The sequence below is a fragment of the Mustela nivalis genome (genome assembly GCF_964662115.1).
Source record: "Mustela nivalis genome assembly, chromosome: 2".
Lineage (NCBI taxonomy): Eukaryota > Metazoa > Chordata > Mammalia > Carnivora > Mustelidae > Mustela > Mustela nivalis.
The window spans coordinates 8,443,601-8,452,721 of NC_139021.1; the positions used below are offsets into that span (position 1 = coordinate 8,443,601).

Genomic DNA, 9,121 nt, shown 5'->3' on the forward strand with positions numbered 1-9,121 from the left:
GATCGAATGACAAAATGCCTTCGAATTGCTCAATATGGTGCCACAAACATTGTGAGGGCTCGAGAAATGGTTGAAAAAGTCTGCTATATTTTTTATATGTATGACGAAACGTGTAGCGCACACACTTTGTCTACCCTGTCCCCGATGGCTGACCCTTGCAAACTACATTTCCCAGGCTCCCTGGCCAGTGTTTCTGGATGCGTTTGGCCATGGGAGGTCTTGGCAGGGGAAAGAGAGCAGGAGCAAGGAAGGAGCTAGGGCGTTTCTCCCTCTGCTCCAGGCAGCTTCTCATATCCCTACCCTGGTCCCAGCCCTAGCCTGGAGGTCCCTGACAGGATGCCAGCTCCAGGGGGTAGCCTCAGCTCCTGGATCCCGGTGTCAGCCCCTCCTCCCTTGCCCCAACCGCAGGAGGAGATGCTTTCCTTGTTGCTAAGCTCCAAGATGCATCCAAGAGCCCCAGGATTAGTCAATAAAGACGCAGGATGTCCAGTTCAATGTTCATTTCAGATAAACGACGTAACCTTAAGAATCAGTGTTCCCAAATATGCAGGGGACATTCTTACAAGAAAAAAAATTATTATTTATCTGAAATGCAAATTTAACTAGACTTCTTGTCTTTTATCTGGCAGCCCTCCTTGGAAGTCTTCTCAACTCTTCAGACAGCATTGTGCCTGTTTCTCTGTATTAATTGTCTCTCTTAAACTTTCTGATAAGGGCTCTTTTGTTGTGAGATCCTGCGTCCTACAATGCCAGGGCCAAATGCACGAGCCAAACGCCTATATCTGGAATCCAAAAGTTACTCCCTTACCCCAGCCTTTTCTTCACCTTCCAGCTCCCCGGGAATTCAATAAAGAATACCGAATTTCAAACTAACATTAACTGAGCAAATGTATGCGCCAAGCACTCAGACGCTTGGCAGAGATAAAACGCTTTGCTATCTTAATTGCTGGCATCAGAACACCTCTCAGAGAGAAGTTTTGTTTAGAAAAATACCTTAACAAGCCACTTGGGGTGGAATCTGAGACTCTGAGGCCAGAGACAAGCAACAAAAGAAATGACTAACTTGCCAGACTTAAGAAAATCAGGGGAAACTTTTTTTTTTTTTTTTGCCTGTGAGCAGGAAAGAGCCATTCCAGTTTCTACATTACTGGATGGTAAAACACCCCCAAACCTGGTGGTGGAAACCCCCAATTTTATTATGCTTCGTAATTCTGTGAGTCGGGAATTGGGACGGAGCCCAGCTAGGGTGGCTTGGGCCGGATCCACGATGCCTGGGCCTCCGCTGGGAAGTCTCAGTGGAATGTCACACCATCGGGGAGCTGGAAACATCAAAAGGCATCTGCACAAGCCAGCTTGGTGGCTTCAGCTGGGGCTGAGACCAGAGTCTCGGGCAGGCTTCGTTAGGTGATCTTGGCTTCTTCTCGGGATGCTGGCCTCGAGAGAGCCGGACTTGTCGCCCACGAGCCAAGGGTCCCTGCAGGAGAGGGAGAAGCCATCTTGCCTTTGATGCTCCTGGCTCAGAAAAGACTACTACTCCTTCCTGGCTCTCCCTGGGGGATGCAGTCACGGGCCTGCCTGGAGTCAGGGAGCAGAGACCCCATGCTCCTCTGGACGGGAGGGAGACAAGGTCACAGAGTAGAAGAGTGTGCACAATGGGAGATATTGTCGCAACTGCGGTAAAAAGACAGCATGCGGCAGGCAGAGAGAAGAAGAGGAAGAGGAAACAGAAACCAGGAAATCACAGACAGTGGGGACAGGAGGCTGAAATGGCTGTGGAAATGTCTGGATGGAGATGGGGGTGGCGGGAGGGTAGAAACTGAAACCGGGTGTTGACTCCCTCTGGGAGCGGGGCGCCTGGCTGTGGGGTGAATGCCGACCTCTGCGTTCCGCAGACCTCAGTGAAGGCCTCGGGCCGCGTGTGTGTGTGTCACACGGGCTCACAGAAGGGGATGGGCTTCCCCGTGCGACCTGTCCTAATGTTGAGTAAGACGGAATGAAGATGCCTAGACATAAGGAACCCGGCAGAGAAGGCGGCAAAATGCCACAATTCTGAGCCCTGGATCCCAGGGGCCTGGGGATTTGCAAAAACTTGAGGTTAGCTTTGGATTTTTTTAGAGTGTAGAAAGGGGACTCAGGCCAATTTTATTTATTCACTCATCTATTCCTTTGCTCAGCAGGCTTCGGTCGTGCACCACCTTGTGCCAGAGATGGTGCCAGGAGCTGAGGTGTCAAGGGGGGCCCAGACAGGCCCAGGCTCTGCCTCACGGAGCGGGCCTTTTAGCGAGATGGACAGTAAACCCATAAATACAAACACGTCAGCCTTGGTAGACAACTCCACAATCCCAGCACCTCACACAGTAGAAACGCATTTCTTACTTCCAGAGAAATCCAGCGTGGGTAATTTCTGAGCTCTTCCCAGATCTGCGGGCCCAGGCTTACAGTCACGCGATGGGCCTCCCCATCGGCTAGGATCTACCGGCCTTACAGATAGGGACGGGGGAACACAGAGGGAGCTCCTTCTCAGCCGGCCCTGCAAACAGAGCACATCACCCCTGCCTGCGCCATTATCGAGGGCACAGTCACATGGCCACACCCCAGGGCTGGGAAGTGGGCAGTTGTGGTCAGTTGGGTGTCCAGGAGGAGGAGGAATGTGACAAAGGGGACAAAGGAATGAAGCGAGGTGTGGTGACGGTGACAGGGAATAAGTGGGAAGCCGATCACACTGTCTGGGCAAGTCAGGCTTCTCTGAAGTGATGGGACCAGAGCTAAGATCTAAAGGGCAAGAAGGTCGACACGGGTGGGTCCACACTGCTGGGTCCACACCGCTGGGTCCACACCGCAGGTGACACGTGCTCTGCACAGGAAGGAAAGCAAGCACAGATCCCAGGAGGCGGCCCTGGCTGGTGTGTTCAAGGAACTGGAGCAGCCAGTGTGGACAAGCTGGGGTGAGGGTTGTGAGGTGCCCGGGGCCGGACAGTGCCGTGTCTGCGGGCATCGGGAGGGTGGCTGAGCTCTGCCGGAAGTGCTGCCGAAGCCCCTGGTGGGTATAAGCCGGGAAGTGCCAAGACTCTGGGCTGCTTTCTCTGGGAATCTTATCTTCGTTCCAAAGGGCAAGGAGGGCTCTGTGGGTATCTGAGTTATCTGAGTTATAGTTTACCGTTTCAGCCCATCTTCAGGATCGCTTTGGGGAGGAGATGGCGTTGACCCTTTGTGCAAGGGGAAACCGGGTCAAAGGCAGCAGTAGATTTTTCCAAGGTCCCTTGTGACCCTGGTCTAGCCAAGTCTAGTTCCAAACCTGAGGCTGAGAAGGAGTCATGGTGGACAGTAGAAGCCCAAGCTCAGTTAGCACCCAAGGGTGAGGAAGCCCTCCCCCCACCCCAGAAGACTGGCAGGTGCATCTCAGTCACCCTCACGAATGGCCCTATGGAAGAAGAAGCTCAGAATGCCGGTACCTGTGCGTCAGGGGGAAGGAAGCTTGGTGACCTTAGGGCATAGTGTCTGTCAGGGAACATGTCAAAGACCGTCCAAACTCACCAGGCTCAGTGGAAAAACAGACTCTTCCCCAGAGATATCCGTGTCTTAACCCCCAGAAACTGGGACCTTGTTACCGTTCGTGGAAAGGGGCTTTTGCAGAAATGATAAAGCTCAGGATCTTGAGATGGGAAGATCATCCCACCTGACCCAGATGGGCCCAGTGGAGTCACAAGGGCACCTATAGGAGGGACATAGGCAAGTGCGAGTCCCAGACACAGAGGTGACCCCACAGTGAGGTCACCCTGAGCTCAGCAGTAGCAGACATCCTTTGGAAGCTGGAGACAGCAGCCGAATGCGTTCTCCCCTGCAGCCCCCCAGAAGGAAGGGTGTCCTGCTGACGTCCTGATTTTAGCCCAGAAAACCCATTTCAAACTCCTGACTCCCCAGCAACAAATTCACGTTGTGTGAAGCTCCTAAGTGTGGCGCTTTGTTACAGCAGCCGCAGGACATGGGCGCACGCGTTAGCTAAGACAGAGCTGTGGGGCCCTGAAGCTCCCAGCACTGCTCAGTGGTAGTTCCCTTCTCCCGATAATCAGTTTCCTCCCCTTTTTCCTTTTCTCCACACACAGGATGCACGAAAACTTTGAAGCCGAGACTTGTGGGCTCATGATGGGCACCCAAGAGGACGTTGGCCGGTGTCCCTGACTCCATCCAGCTTGAATGCTGGGGTGGACCTGGTGGCTGAGACAGCCAAGCCCCCACCCGCTCAGGGAGGAAAGCCGGTTTCCCCACAGGGAGAGTCTCCTGGGGTCAGAAGAAGCAGGACTCCAAGCCTTCCCTGGAAAACACCCTCAGTCGGGACATTTAGAGGCTCCAGGAGTTGGCACTGAAGTCAAGGGGCCCATGACATTGCTGGTTTTCATGATTCCTGACAGCTGGGCCTAAAAACAAGCCCCCCCCTTTGAGCCTTGGTCCCCTTGGCCGAGGTGGCAGTTTTGGCCTCTCCCGGGGCGACTGAGCAGCTGGTAGGCCTGGAAAGCTGGGCTGGTTAATCAGTAAGGTTTTTGTTTGTCTGGCCTGGACTTTTGGTGACTTAGCACCCCTTGGTCCATCTATGAGGATTTGCGATATCAGCACTTAATAAAAGGTAATGAGTAACCATGGTCCTGAGGCTTCCACGCCTGCTTTTTCCAAACACAGCCGACTGGCCCCGGTCTCCCCAGCGACTTCGGGCTGGGGGCGAATCGGACATTGTTGAGAACAGGCAGCCCCCTGTGGAGACAGGCCTGAGCCCTGAGCCTGCTGGCCTCGGGGTCAGAGCCCAGCGCTCCTTACCCACTGTGGGTCACCCCGCCTCTCAGAGCCTCCCGGTCTGTGTCTGCAAGGGACGTGCCTTTGTCCTTTCAACAAATGCTTCTTACCCATTAACTCTAGGGCCTGTGATGAGCAAGGGGTATGTGATACAATGGAAAGAGAGCAGTGGCGAGAACTCGGGGTGCCTAGGAAGTACCCAGTAAACTGGAGGGTCCCTTCCCCTTAGTCTCAGGACAACAAAAGTGGCGTGAGTGTGCCCTCAGGTTTCCCAAAGGCCCGGAGCCTCTAAGAGAGGTGTGCAGGTGGGAAGAGCGGTCCATTCAAGGTAGATGTGGCCCAGGGAATGTTACCTCGGTGGTGACAGATGCACCAAGCATCTGTGTGTCCTCAAACAAGTATCTCGGGTCCCAGAGCATCAGTTTCCTTGTGTCTAAAGTGAGAATAATTATTATTGTGTGATAATATTATATTATATGAGAATAATAATTAGCCATGCCTCCCCAAGCCAGGAGATGATTTTTCTAGAAATCTGTGTCCATGTGGCCGGCACAGAGGAAGTGTTCAGGACAGGTTGGCTCCCGGCTCTGCTGTCCAGCTCCACGGCCTCACCCCCTGTGCTCAGTGTTCCCCAACAATGGGGGATACCCTGTAAGGTAGGGAGCTGCCCACAGGTCGGTGTCGTCCAGCAGAGACAGGACTTCTACACACTGGGTAGTAAGAAAATACCGATGTCGGGGACCCTGGAAGGCTCAGTCCATGCAGCATCTGACTTCAGCCCAGGTGATGATCTCAGGGTCTTGGGATCGAGCTCGGCCTCAGCTCCGCACTCAGCACGGAGTCTGCTTCAGATTCTCTCTCCCTCTGGCCCTCCCGCTTATACTCTTTCTCTAAAATAAACAAATAAATCTTAAAAAAAAAAAAAAAGATTGGTGTATAGGGGCTTGCTCAGTGGCTTGAGGTGTGCTGGGAGGCGCTTGGAGGGGGCAGTGTGCTCAGGGGAGGCTGAACATAGATGAGATGGGGAGCATTGGGGGGAAAAGTAAGAGAGATGGTAGGGTCGGGAGGACCTCCCCCTGCCTCAAACCTGTCTTCTAGCAGGACACAGGGGTCTAGACTGTGTGTTCTGGCCAGAGGCTCTTTCTGTGGCCACAAGCAAAGCTCATAAGATCCTGAAAGCCACTGGTTAAATATGCAGGAGTCTTGCCAACCCGCTTAACTGTTCATAGCCTGAACTCGATGACGGTGGGATATTCACACCACGGAAACTGGCGAGGGACATGGATTAGAGTTTTTTTTTTTTTTCTTTTACCAAGTGTCATTTATGGGCACAGCCTCTTCTGTGTCTTGCTGGCCGCACATAGTAAAAATCGGGAAATACTCAAATTAGTGAGCACTCACAAATTCCTTTCCTTGAAAGGAGCATGGATTATACCCATTTTTCAGACAAGGAAACTGAGCTTTAAAGGGGGTGAGTAATGTGCTCAAAGACCGTAGAGCTTGCAGGCACCAAGGCTGGATTCAGACTCGGGTCTCCAGATCCTACGGCCGGCTCTCAGCCTTCCACGGGCAGGGCTGGGCCTTCCAGGAAAAGAAAGCCATCACACTGAAGGAGCAGGCGACAGGAGGAGGGCCTGGTGGTGGGACGCCTAGGGCTGCCCAGGTAGGCGAGGGAGGCGTCCGTGATGGAGACTTATGAGATCAGAGCCAGGTTTCTAAAAGTCAGGACCAGGTCCCCTGAAGAGCAGAAGCAGAAAATGCTTTTGCCTGTTGTTGATGGGTTTTGTTTCCAAAAATATAAAGGCCCACCCTAGGGGCCTGGATTCCTTCCTGGGAAGCCATGTCTGAGGCGCATTCCAAGGGGAGGTCAGCTGGCCCACCCCAGGGCTAGTCGCTTAATGGGCTGCTGTTGGCAGAGCTCATGGACAGACCTGTTCCTTTTTTTTTTTTTTTTTTAAGATTTTTATTTATTTATTTATTTGATAGACAGAGAGAGATCACAAGTAGGCAGAGAGGCAGGCAGAGAGAGAGGGGGAAGCAGGCTCCCCGCTGAGCAGAGAGCCCAATGTGGGGCTCGATCCCAGGACCCTGAGATCATGACCTGAGCTGAAGGCAGAGGCTTAAACCACTGAGCCACCCAGGCGCCCCCAGACCTGTTTCTTTTTATCAGAAAAAACATTCATTAAAGGTTCCAGGTCACCAGGTCCACTGTAGCTGCTGCCTCCTCCAAAAACCCAAGAGCTTCTGGAAGGGGTTCATACTAGGGTTTCGCCTCTGACTGGCTCCTGACCTGATCAGTGTTCATCACACTGGATGCATTTGGTAGATGTTGTCAACGAATGAGACTGTGCATCTCTAACACGGGTTAAGTTAATAATACCTGTTTACTCTGGTTATAAGTAGCATAAACTTTGGGGCACCTGGGTGGCTTAGTCAGTCAAGTATCCAACTTTTGGTCTCAGCTCAGGTCTTAATCTCAGGGTCGTGAGTTCAAGCTCTGTGTTGGGCTCCCCACTGGGCATGGTGTCTACTTAAAAAAAAAAAATTAAATATTGATTTTGGCTCAGGTCATGATCTCAGGGTCAAGATCTCAGGTCGGGATCCCAGCTAGGGCGTGGACACTGGTTGAGATTCTCTCTCTCTCTCTCTCTCTCTCCTTCTTTTGCCTGTCCCACACGTGAGGAATCTTTCTCTTTAAAAAAAAAAAAAAAAAAGGAATAAATAATAAAGTAAAAAATAATAAAGTCCTATAAAAATCTGCACTAGAGCATACTGAGATTACCCGGATTTATGTAACTGAGCCCTTAATTTTTGACATTTCTTTTGTTCCTTTTTTTATTCTTTTTTTTTTTTTTAAGATTTTATTTATTTATTTGACAGACAAAGACCACAAGCAGGCAGAGAGGCAGGAAGAGAGAGAGGAGGAAGCAAGTTTCCTGCCGAGCAGAGAGCCTGATTCAGGACTCGATTCCAGGACCCTGGGATCATGACCTGAGCCAAAGGCAGAGACTTTAACCCACTGAACCACCCAGGCGCCCCCCTTTTTTTATTCTTATAAATCACACTGTGGTGATGATTCTTCTACATAAATCATTATCCAGATGCCTATTTTGGTTTTGCTTCCCTTTTTATTATGATTCCCTGGAGGTGGAATTAGTGGGTCAGAGAGTAAGAAGCTTTCAAAATAATATGTGAGTGTTACATAATAAATACATTTTAAAAATAATATAGAATAAATCAATACTAACTTGATCTCTAGAAAATGTGTTCCAGGACGTTCAACAGCTGTGAGTCCTAGCATTTTGAACTTAGCGAATCCAGTGGGTAACCGATGTGTGTTTCTTTGATTGCTGGAGCGGGGAGACCCCATTGTCCTTGTGTTCGTGAGCCCGTCACCCTTCCTCCCGGTCCACCATGCTCCCGCGCGCTGCGGATGCAGGTCTCCATCACTGGCTCTGGGGCAGGTATGGGCAGGTGCTTCCCGGTGGCCCCCTCCTACTCCGAGGCCCCAGGGGCTGCCGGCTCTCACAGAGGCTGGTCAGAGCAGCAGAATTACCACGTTGTCTGGCACAGTGGGCAGCCCGGATTCCCGGAGAAGATTGGCACAGTGTGAAAATTTCTGGGAAAAGCCACACAGCCCACCTGGCCAGTGCCCGGGGCCAACTTGGCACCCTAACGCCTCCGCTCCTCAGTGGGAGGCCAGGCCTGGGGGGCAGGGGGGCCCAACGCAAGGGTGAGGTTGCAGGCTCTGTGACATGTCTCCAGGCTCACTTGGTTCCCAGCAGGGACAGGCGGCCACAGCTCCGGGCTGCCGGCTTCCTCTGTGGGAAGAAGATACGAAGTGGTAGAGGCGAGGAGAGGTTCCTGCCTCTAGGGTCTGTGTTAGGAAGGAACCTGAACCATTTTAGATTCTCCCTGAGAACACTGAACCAGTCAGCCAGGGCAGCTCTGGAGCACAGTGACAAAGGTCCCTTGCACCGTGTTCTCCCAGGGGAGCAGCTACACACCAGGCACTGGAGCTGGACTGCCTGGGCTGCAGTCCCCGCCTGCCACTTGCTGCCCGCGTGACAGTCACTTCTTGTAGCCCTCAGGCCCTCCATGAGACAGCAGCCGTGGCGGGCTGAGCACAGCGGAGGCAGACGGGGAAAGTGACCCAGAAGTATTAGCTGCTACTCCTACACCAGAGTCCTATTGCGGCTGTGACAAACGACAGACAAGTTAGTGCCTTCAAAGTTAGGATCTCCTAGGGGCTGGGTGGCTCAGTCAGTTGGGCGTCTGTCTTCAGCTCAGGTCATGATCTCAGGGTCCTGGGATCGAGCCCCATGTCTGGGAGTCT

At 52.3% G+C, this 9,121-nt stretch overlaps 1 long non-coding RNA gene across 2 annotated transcripts; it reads right to left on the reverse strand.

Moving 5' to 3' along the window:
- Window positions 1-1,196: 1,196 nt before the first annotated feature.
- Window positions 1,197-8,302, reverse strand: LOC309858300. Of its 2 annotated transcripts, none has more exons than XR_014308140.1 (4): window positions 8,034-8,302; window positions 5,139-5,218; window positions 2,377-2,530; window positions 1,197-1,474 (listed from the first exon to the last, which is right to left on the reverse strand). It is a non-coding gene; the product is annotated as an uncharacterized lncRNA (long non-coding RNA). The 2 variants fall into 2 exon arrangements; XR_014308141.1 differs by lacking the exon at window positions 8,034-8,302 and adding an exon at window positions 5,515-5,668.
- Between the last annotated feature and the right edge of the window lie 819 nt (window positions 8,303-9,121).